This window comes from Malus sylvestris, chromosome 16 (genome assembly GCF_916048215.2).
Source record: "Malus sylvestris chromosome 16, drMalSylv7.2, whole genome shotgun sequence".
NCBI lineage: Eukaryota > Viridiplantae > Streptophyta > Magnoliopsida > Rosales > Rosaceae > Malus > Malus sylvestris.
This window is the reverse complement of record NC_062275.1, coordinates 14840014-14851083: the sequence shown is the minus strand read 5'-3', so window position 1 is coordinate 14851083 and position 11070 is coordinate 14840014. Positions and strand designations below refer to the sequence as shown.

At 41.3% G+C, this 11070-nt stretch overlaps 1 long non-coding RNA gene across 1 annotated transcript; it reads right to left on the bottom strand.

The window, feature by feature from the left end:
* Positions 1–2817: 2817 nt before the first annotated feature.
* Positions 2818–3754, bottom strand: LOC126606579 (uncharacterized). Its single transcript, XR_007617244.1, has 2 exons — positions 3551–3754; positions 2818–3332 (listed from the first exon to the last, which is right to left on the bottom strand). It is a non-coding gene; the product is annotated as an uncharacterized LOC126606579 (long non-coding RNA).
* Between the last annotated feature and the right edge of the window lie 7316 nt (positions 3755–11070).

Sequence of the window (11070 nt, the reverse complement as noted above, 5' to 3'; positions counted from 1 at the left end):
TTCACATGTTACGTCATATTTAATATGAGTAATGCTATTCTTGCTATCTAAATATACCACACTTTTATACATCTTCTGTGGCAATTGAGGTGTGTAAGCCATATCAATTATAAAAAATATTGAGAAAAATAAGGTGGATAATCACATCAAAATCTCAAATTTCAAACCCTAGTTTTGTACATTTTCATACCTCTCTCCCTGTAGCCTCCTCCTCCCTCTCCTCTGTCCACATTCACATCGCTTCTTCAACCTCCTGACTATCGAAGCTCTAACCCATCCTTCTCCAGTGAATGAACTGATGGTGACTATTTCAGAGATTATACGGTTAGAAGTTCTCTAACTGTCAAGCATCGCATTGATTAATCGCTGCTAATGAGCGCTTCCCATCAGATTGTCAATTTTTTCAAGTTATAACCCAATTAGTTATCAACAAAGGATGTGGATAATTCATCAACATCGACGAATGGTATAACCTGAACAAATTAATCATGAGTTAGAAGATATAATTCTATGGACATGTAGATCGACGACATTTGGGAGAAAAAACAAAACCGATCTTGAGAAGCAAGTTGACGATAGAAAGAGGTGAGGGAGGCAGATAAACTAAAGACACCTAAAATTTAGGGTTTGAATTATTTCTTAAGCTTTTTATTAATAAAAAAATGAGATTTTTTTTATGTGATTATCTACGTCAAATTTTATTTATGTGATTATCCACCTCAACTGCCACAAAATTCTTTTTAATTGACTTGGTTGTCCACCTCACCTGTCACATCATGTGATATAAAATTGTGATAAATTTATATGATAAAAATAATATTATTAATTTAATACATCAGAGTCTAATAAAATAGTGTAAATAAATAAATATGCATGTTATAGCACAAATGAGTAATATCAAGGGATCTTTATATATAGAGACAAAAACTTTCACTATATTTCAAGGAAATCCACTAGTTTTTAAACATGTCAATCAACAACAACAACAAAGCCTTTTCCCACTAAGTGGGGTCGGCTATATGAATCCTAGAACGTCATTGCGCTAGGTTTTGTGTCATGTCCTCCGTTAGATCCAAGTACTCAAGTCTTTTCTTAGGGTCTCTTCCAAAGTTTTCCTAAGTCTTCCTCTACCCCTTTGGCCCTGAACCTCTGTCCCGTAGTCACATTTTCAAACCGGAGCGTCAGTAGGCCTTCTTTGCACATGTCCAAACCACCGGAACCGATTTTCTCTCATATTTCCTTCAATTTTGGCTACTCCTACTTTACCTCAGATATCCTCATTCCCAATCTTATCCTTTATCGTGTGCCCATACATCCCACGAAGCATCCTCATCTCCGCTACACCCATTTTGTGTACGTGTTGATGCTTCACCGCCCAACATTCTGTGCCATACAACATCGCTGGCCTTATTGCCGTCCTATAAAATTTTCCCTTGAGCTTCAGTGGCCTACGACGGTCACACAACACGCCGGATGCACTCTTACACTTCATCCATCCAGCTTGTATTCTATGGTTGAGATCTCCATCTAATTCTCCGTTCTCTTGCAAGATAGATCCTAGGTAGTGAAAACGGTCACTTTTTGTGATCTTCGCTAGATTGCTCCGGTCATTAGTGTGGATAAGTATATAAATGGATAGAGATAGGAAAGCAAACACAAGATGTACGTGGTTCACCCAGATTGGCTACGTCCACGGAATAGAGGAGTTCTCATTAATGTGAAGGGTTTACACAAGTACATAGGTTCAAGCTCTCCTTTAGTGAGTACAAGTGAATGATTTAGTACAAATGACATTAGGAAATATTGTGGGAGAATGATCTCGTAACCACGAAACTTCTAAGTACCGGAGTGTGGTATCGTCTTGACTTGCCTTATCTGTCTCATAGGTAGATGTGGCATCTTCTCTGGAAGTACTCTTCCTCCATCCAGGGGTGGTATCTGTAACTGGTGGAGATGCACAAGGTAATGTATCAATTTCACTTGAAGCTTACTTGTAGTTTCAGGCTTGGTCAAGCGTGATACAAACCATGTAGTAGGAGTCCCCCAAGTCGCCGGGCTAGGGGATCTGCTGAAAGAGGTGATAGACAAGGTAAGCAATCAGAGCTCCGGCTGATTGTTCACATTCTCCCTATCTTACAGGCAGCATGAAGGATAAAGAGAAGAAAAATGAGAAGAGATGATATGGGATACTTTTGCTTTTGAAAAAGTAACTTTCCACAGGCTTATTCTTGAACCAGGCTGGAGGGTTTTCTGGTTTCCTCCAGAGTATAAGGCCGACTGAAGAATTTGAGGGTCAAAACAAGTCCATCAAATCTAGAGTACGTTCGACCCTGCTGATATGGGATACTTTTGCTTTTGACAGAGTAGTGGATGTATCGGCACGTGTGCTGTTACGCTTGTCTCCACATGCTTCCTTGTATCCTTCTCACTTGCCCTATCTGTTCCTCAGGCAGATGCGGTATCTTCCCTGGAAGCATAAGATGTTGAAGATGAGTACTCGAGAGCAATGCCAGGTAAGTAATCAGGTAAGGGGTTTCAGGCAGTCAGTTCCTGGCTGGAAGCTTGATTCCAAGTGCTGACTGATTGCTCTCTTTCTCCTTGTCTTACAGGTAAGAACAAGGCCAAAGGAAAAGACAGGGAAAAAGCATGATATGGGATACTCTTGCTTTTAACCCTGATGATATGAGATATTCTTGCTCTAGTATAGCTTGTTTACAAAGGTATTATCGGGGGGAAAGAAAGCTGAATATTTCGAAAGGCTTCGTTGGGAGTGCCCTCTCAGATAAGAGAAAGGGTTGAGCATTTTTGCAGGTCTGCCTGTCCGTTAGGGATGGAGGTCGACATATATAGGAGTCTCCCTAACATCAAGTAATAATGCTATTCCTTTACCCTGCTTGGTCATAGCACGGTAGTGGGAGCTGCCAGCTTCACATGTTTTAACTCTGTCAGAGCACTTTGAAAAAGTGGACTGTGGTATCTGGAAAGCTGATGTTGCGTGTGAAGATTACAGACAAGCTTTATCCAAGGAGATCCAGCTCTTGAAGTTGGGAAAGTGGTGCCTCTTCGGTTTTCGAACAAGCAATCATGTCGGGGATCTGGCTCTCGAGATTCGGAGAACGATGCCTCTTCGATTTTTGAGAAAGCAATCCTGCTGGGGGTCTGGCTCTCGAGATTCGGAGAGCGGTGTCTCTTCGATTTTTGAGAAAGTAATCATGTTGGGAGTCTGGCTCTTGAGATTCGGAGGACGGTGCCTCTTCGATTTTGGAGCAAGCAATCTTGTTGGGGGTGTTTTCTCGAATGTGAGTAAAGGTTGGGCATGTTTGCTAGTCTACCTTGCCACGAAGCACAGAGGTTGACACACAGGGACTTTCCAATTATTCAGCAGTGGTACTGTTCCTTTACCCTTTCTTCGATTTTTGAGAAAGTAATCATGTTGGGAGTCTGGCTCTCGAGATTCGGAGGGCGGTGCCTCTTCGATTTTGGAGCAAGCAATCTTATTGGGAGTGTTTTCTCGAATGTGAATAAAGGTTGGGCATGTTTGCTAGTCTACCTTGCCACGAAGCACAAAGGTTGACACACAGGGACTTTCCAATTATCCAGCAGTGGTACTGTTCCTTTACCTTCTCTTCGATTTTGAGAAAGTAATCATGTTGGGAGTCTGGCTCTCTAGATTCGGAGGGCGGTGCCTCTTCGATTTTGGAGCAAGCAATCCTGTTGGGAGTGTTTTCTCGAATGTGAGTAAAGGTTGGGCATGTTTGCTAGTTTACCTTACCACGAAGCACAGAGGTTGACACACCAGGACTTTCCAATTATCCAGCAGTGGTACTGTTCCTTTACCCTTGTGGGTAATAATATGGTAGCTAGACCTTCAAAATTTATGTGTCTAAACTTTGTTAGTGTTGTTTCTTTCCAATTTTTTTACCCTTCTTGGTCAGAGCGATGTAGCGGGAGCTGCAAGCTTCACGTGTCACAACTTTGTCAGAGAACTTTGGCAAAGTTATCTGTGGTACCCATGAGTTACTGTTGCGTGTGGGAAGTGGGTGATTGAACAGTACGATTCATGTGCTTTCTACTTCGCCAGAAATCTTCGACAGAATGCCCATAATTTCCGCAAAGCTGAGTGTGCGTGTGACAGGTGCTGACAAGGCTGGAAAAGTAGGTGCCTCTTCGATTTCTGAGATCGGCCCTCGTGGTCTCTTAGCAGCCCAGCTTTTGAGAAAACAAGCCTCTTCAATTTCTGAGATCGGCCTTCGTGGTCTTTGAGCAGCCCAGCTTTTGAGAAAGCAAACGCCTCTTCGATTTCTGAGATCGACCCTCGTGGTCTCTGAGCAGCCCAGCTTTTGAGAAAGCAAACGCCTCTTCGATTTCTGAAGCTTCGTCGAGTGCTGATTTTTATAGGGGCTGACATTAAGTTCCAAAGCACACTTGAATATCCACCAGTAGAAACTTCATTCTTGCACTTCTAAGATCTTGATTTCTTCGACCTCTTCTCTCTTCAACACCTTTGAAAATGTCTGGCCCCTTCGACCGTCGTTTTGACTTGAACCTTGTTGAAGAGGTAGCCCCGCCTTCTCCAGACAACATATGGCGCCCATCCTTCGTCTCCCCTACTGGTCCTCTTACCGTTGGGGATTCCGTGATGAAGAATGATATGATCGCTGCGGTAGTGGCTAGGAACCTTCTCACTCCCAAAGATAACAGACTACTTTCCAAACGGTCTGATGAGTTGGCTGTTAAGGATTCTTTGGCTCTCAGTGTTCAGTGTGCAGGTTCTGTGTCTAATATGGCCCAACGCCTATTTGCTCGAACCCGCCAAGTTGAATCATTGGCGGCTGAAGTGATGAGTCTCAAACAGGAGATTAGAGGGCTCAAGCATGAAAATAAACAGTTGCACCAACTCGCACATGACTATGCTACAAACATGAAGAGGAAGCTTGACCAGATGAAGGAATCTGATGGTCAGGTTTTACTTAATCATCAGAGATTTGTGGGTTTGTTCCAAAGGCATTTATTGCCTTCGTCTTCTGGGGCTGTACCGCGTAATGAAGCTCCAAATGATCAACCTCTGATGCCTCCTCCTTCTAGGGTTTTGTCCAGTACTGAGGCTCCGAATGATCCCCCTCCGGTGCCTTCTCTTTCTGGGGCTCTACCGACTGCTGAGACTTCTCATAAGCAACCTTTGTGAAAGCTCCCTCTTGTTTGTTTATTTTGACTCAAGTATATGTACATATTTGTAACTTATCGGGGATATCAATAAATAAGCTTTCCTTCATTTCAAGGTATTGTGTTAAATACACCAAAGCCTTCTTCGCTAAGTTCTTTGAATTTTTTTTGTTGAAGCTTTGTGAGTGGAGCATGTAGGTTGAGGTAGTGTTCCTTTAATTTCCCGAGTGAGGAAAACTTCTCGGTTGGAGACTTGGAAAATCCAAGTCACTGAGTGGGATCGGCTATATGAATCTTAGAACGCCATTGTGTTCTGTCCTGTGTCATGTCCTTCGTTAGATCCAAGTACTCTAAGTCTTTTTTTAGGGTCTCTTCCAAAGTTTTCCTAGGTCTTCCTCTACCCCTTCGGCCCTAAACCTCTGTCCTATAGTCGCATCTTTTAATCGGAGCGTCAGTAGGCCTTCTTTGCACATGTCCAAACCACCGTAACCAATTTTCTCTCATCTTTCCTTCAATTTCGGCTATTCCTACTTTACCCCGGATATCCTCATTCCTAATCTTCTCCTTTCTCGTGTGCCCACACATCCAACGAAGCATCCTCATCTCCGCTACACCCATTTTGTGTACGTGTTGATGCTTCACCGCCCAACATTTTGTGCCATACAGCATCGCCGGCCTTATTGCCGTCCTATAAAATTTTCCCTTGAGCTTCAGTGGCATACGGCGGTCACACAACACGCCGGATGCACTCTTCCACTTCATCCATCCAGCTTGTATTCTATCGTTGAGATCTCCATCTAATTCTCCGTTCTTTTGCAAGATAGATCCTAGGTAACGAAAACGGTCGCTCTTTGGTATTTCTTGATCTCCGATCCTCACCCCTAACTCGTTTTGGCCTCCATTTGCACTGAACTTGCACTCCATATATTCTGTCTTTGATCGGCTTAGGCGAAGACCTTTAGATTCCAACACTTCTCTCCAAAGGTTAAGCTTTGCATTTACCCCTTCCTGAGTTTCATCTATCAACACTATATCGTCTGCGAAAAGCATACACCAAGGAATATCATCTTGAATATGTCCTGTTAACTCATCCATTACCAACGCAAAAAGGTAAGGACTTAAGGATGAACCTTGATGTAATCCTACAGTTATGGGAAAGCTTTCGGTTTGTCCTTCATGAGTTCTTACGACAGTCTTTGCTCCTTCATACATATCCTGTATAGCTTGGATATATGCTACTCGTACTCATTTCTTCTCTAAAATCCTCCAAAGAATGTCTCTTGGGACCCTATCATACGCTTTTTCCAAATCTATAAAGACCATGTGTAAATCCTTTTTCCCATCTCTATATCTTTCCATCAATCTTCGTAAGAGATAGATTGCCTCCATGGTTGAGCGCCCTGGCATGAACCCGAATTGGTTGTCCGAAACCCGTGTCTCTTGCCTCAATCTATGCTCAATGACTCTCTCCCAAAGCTTCATTGTATGACTCATTAGCTTAATACCCCTATAGTTCATGCAATTTTGTACATCGCCCTTATTCTTGTAGATAGGCACCAAAGTGCTCATTCGCCACTCATTTGGCATCTTCTTCGTTTTCAAAATCCTATTGAAAAGGTCAGTGAGCCATGTTATACCTGTCTCTCCCAAAACTTTCCACACTTCGATTGGTATATCGTCTGGGCCTACTGCTTTTCTATGCTTCATCTTCTTCAAAGCTACAACCACTTCTTCCTTCCGGATTCTACGATAAAAAGAGTAGTTTCTACACTCATCTGAGTTACTCAACTCCCCTAAAGAAGCACTCCTTTCATGTCCTTCATTGAAAAGATTATGAAAACAACCTTTCCATCTGTCTTTAACCGCGTTCTCTGTAGCAAGAACCTTTCCATCCTCATCCTTGATGCACCTCACTTGGTTTAGGTCCCTTGTCTTCTTTTCCCTTTCTCTAGCTAGTTTATAGATATCCAACTCTCCTTCTTTGGTATCTAGTCGCTTATACATATCGTCATAAGCCGCTAACTTAGCTTCTCTCACAGCTTTCTTCGCCTCTTGCTTCGCTTTTCTATACCTTTCACCATTTTCATCGGTCATATCCTTGTATAAGGCTTTACAACATTCCTTCTTAGCCTTCACCTTTGTTTGTACCTCCTCATTCCACCACCAAAATTCCTTTTGGTGTGGGGCAAAGCCCTTGGACTCTCCTAATACCTCTTTTGCTACTTTTCGGATACAACTAGCCATGGAATCCCACATTTGGTTAGCTTCCCCCTCTCTATCCCACACACACTGGGTGATTACTTTCTCTTTGAAAATGGCTTGTTTTTCTTCTTTTAGATTCCACCATCTAGTCCTTGGGCACTTCCAAGTCTTGTTCTTTTTTCTCACTCTTTTGATATGTACATCCATCACCAACAAGCGATGTTGATTAGCCACGCTCTCTCCTGGTATAACTTTGCAATCCTTACAAGTTATACGATCCCCTTTCCTCATTAGAAGAAAATCTATTTGTGTTTTTTACGACCCACTCTTGTAGGTGATCACATGTTCTTCTCTCTTCTTAAAGAAGGTGTTGGCTAAGAAGAGATCATATGCCATTGCAAAATCCAAGATAGCTTCCCCATCCTCGTTTCTCTCCCCAAAACCATGGCCACCATGAAAACCTCCATAGTTGCCTGTCTCCCTGCCCACGTGTCCATTTAAATCTCCTCCTATAAATAACTTCTCCGTCTGAGCAATTCCTTGCACCAAGTCTCCAAGGTCTTCCTAAAATTTCTCCTTCGAACTCGTATCCAACCCTACTTGAGGTGCGTACGCACTAATCACATTGATAAGTTCTTGTCCTATTACAATCTTGATTGCCATGATTCTATCTCCTACCCTCTTGACATCTACAACATCTTGTGTCAAGGTCTTGTCCACGATGATGCCAACACCGTTTCTCGTTCTATTTGTGCCCGAATACCATAGTTTAAACCCTGAGTTTTCTAGATCCTTTGCCTTACGACCAACCCACTTAGTTTCTTGTAGGCACATAATATTTATCCTTCTCCTCACCATAACTTCTACTACTTCCATAGATTTTCCCGTCAAGTTTCCTATATTCCACGTTCCTAAACACATTTTGCTCTCTTGAACTCTACCCTTTTGTCCTAGCTTCTTCACCCTTCCCCGTCTAATAGGATCAAAGTACTTCTTTTGTGTGTCCCGTGTAAAGTTGATAGGAGCATATGCTCCCAAACAACTTTGAGTGGAGTCGTTCGAAAAGAAGTTTCTATAGCCCCCTTGCTCATTTAACACTGCATCCGGGTGCCAATGGAGATACAGCGACCCTTGCTCACTTATCACTGTGCTCGGGCCACACAGCGCGCCACTTACGGGTGACGCCCTAGCTTTAGCGCGATTTCGTTCTGGATTCATTTTCATAAGGATTCGACGTGATCATGGAGTGCCGGCTGTCGACTACCTGACGCCCTCCCCCTCCTCCTTTATCCGGGCTTGGGACCGACAATGTAAGATAAACTTACACGGCGGAGTTTTTTTAAACATGTCAATGAGAGACAAAAATATAAAAACAACTAAAGCCCAGCCTAAAAGCATGAAAACACTGTTTTAAAATGCTAGCTATACCCCTATGCTTTAGGGCTGCTAAGAGAATCCAGCCCTTACAAATCCAACAAAATTAATATGTGCCATAAGCTTATTTTCAACTATTTATGCAGAATCAGTTTATATCCTTTATTACTAGAATTCGTTCAATCCATCATCGACCATTTATGTGAAATCAGTTCAACTCGTCTTCAACCATTTTTGCAGAACCAATCTAACCCGTCCTCGACTATTTTTGCAGAATCAGTTCAACCCATCATCGACCATTTTTGCAGAATCAATTCAACCCGTTCTCGATAATTTTTGTAGAATCAATTCAATTTGTCTTCGATCATTCTTACATAATTAGTTTATCCGTCTTCGACCATTTTTGCAAAATCAATTCAACCCATCCTCAACCATTTTTGCATAATCAGTTCAACCCGTCTTTTCCAATTTTGTAGAATCAACCAGTTCAACTTGTCTTCGACTATTTTTGTAGAATCAGTTCAACACATTTTTGACCATTTTTGCATAATCGCAAATGGTTCCTGACATTAATCAAAATCCTCATTTTGGTCCCTAAGTTTCAAAAATCAATAAATTTGGTCCCTGACTTTCACTACCACACTTCAATTTAGTCATTCCATTTAAATTTCATTAATATTTTTTGTTAGTGTGCTGATATGGTCCCACTAATACAATCATATGGCGCCATATGGATTAACTATAAGAATTTTTTTTTTTTAGATTTAAAACTAAAAGTAAAATAAGAAATTAAAAAACTAAAACTAAAAAAAGTGAAAAAAGATATCATCATAAGGCACCATGATACCACTAAAGCACTTGGCCTCCATGAACTCACTCCTCATTCTCTCTAGTTGGTTATAATCTTATCAAATTTGAATTGAATTTGGATTCGATTTTATCGAATTTAGATTGAATTTTTTTTTTCCAATTGGGATTATGGGATGCAAGAGAAATGCCAATGCGGAATACTCGTTAGTTGGTTCACTCTAAAAAAAATAGTTTCTTCTAGTTAATCCACTTGGTGCCATGTGATTAGATTAGTGGGGCCACATCAACACACTAACAAAAAATATTGACGGAATGACTCAAGTGATGTGTGGTAGTGAAAGTCAGGGACCAAATTCATCAATTTTTGAATCTTAGGGACCAAAATGAGGAGTTTGATTAATGTCAGGAACCATTTGCGATAAAAACCCTTCTTTTGTGTAATCCATGTGTCACAATTTTATTAGATTTGTGAGTCCCACATACAAACTAACAGAATAATTGACGGAATCTAAATGGAAGGACCAAATTGATGTGCGGTAGTGAATGTCAAAGATGACATTGATTGATTTTGAAAGCGAGGGACCAAAATGATAAGTTTGGTCAATCTCAATGACCATTTGTGATAAAATTTCTTTTGTCGAAAGATAGCCTTTATTATAATCTAATTGCAATGTTTACATCTTCTGCAAGATTATTAAACAGAAATTTCAAGCCAACCTCGTCCCAAAGGAATGCACTGATAGGATACTAAGGAGGGTTATCCAAATTAAGTGATATGTGTATATTCTATTAGTTCAAGGTACCCTTATTAGATGTTTGACACTTGTCAGTAGTTGGGTGGGTTAGTTGGGATGATTGTAATTGTAGAAACTTAGCCTGCAAGTCTGGAAAAGAGATATATATTACAGACTAAATATGCAAGGCAGGATATGATAAGAAAAGTATATTGTTGAGTAATAATACATCAGAGTTTATGTGCCATGCATTGAAGGTAGAACAAGGTTCTTATTATTGGTATCAGCTAATTATACGATCCCATGTTTCCCTTGTGTATGCCAAGAGCAACCACTCGTGCTATAAAGATGGATGCTCGCGTCACTGCCCTTGAAGCTTCGAATTCCAGAATTGAAAAATTAGTCCAGAACCTTGCAGCCCAGATGTCCAAATTCATAATGATAATGGATACCCGTCTTTCGTTGATCAATCTCGTTCTGCAACCATGGAAGAACGGGGTCGCGGGTGTGGGGGTCAGTCGTAATTAGGGGGTAATCCCATTTATTCTGACAAAACTTTCAGCAATCAGAATCTTGATCCCAATCTTCAATTTCAGCGTCAAGACACTTGATTCCGCCATCAAGATTCTCCATTTCAGTTTCGCCAACCGCCAATCAAGCTTGATTTTCCAAGATTTGTTGATGGGGACGATCCTTTAGCTTGGGTGTACAAAGCGGAGCATTTTTTTTACTATTTATTGATGGCCGACGATTGCAAGGTTCAATTGGCATCCTTCCATCTTGATCG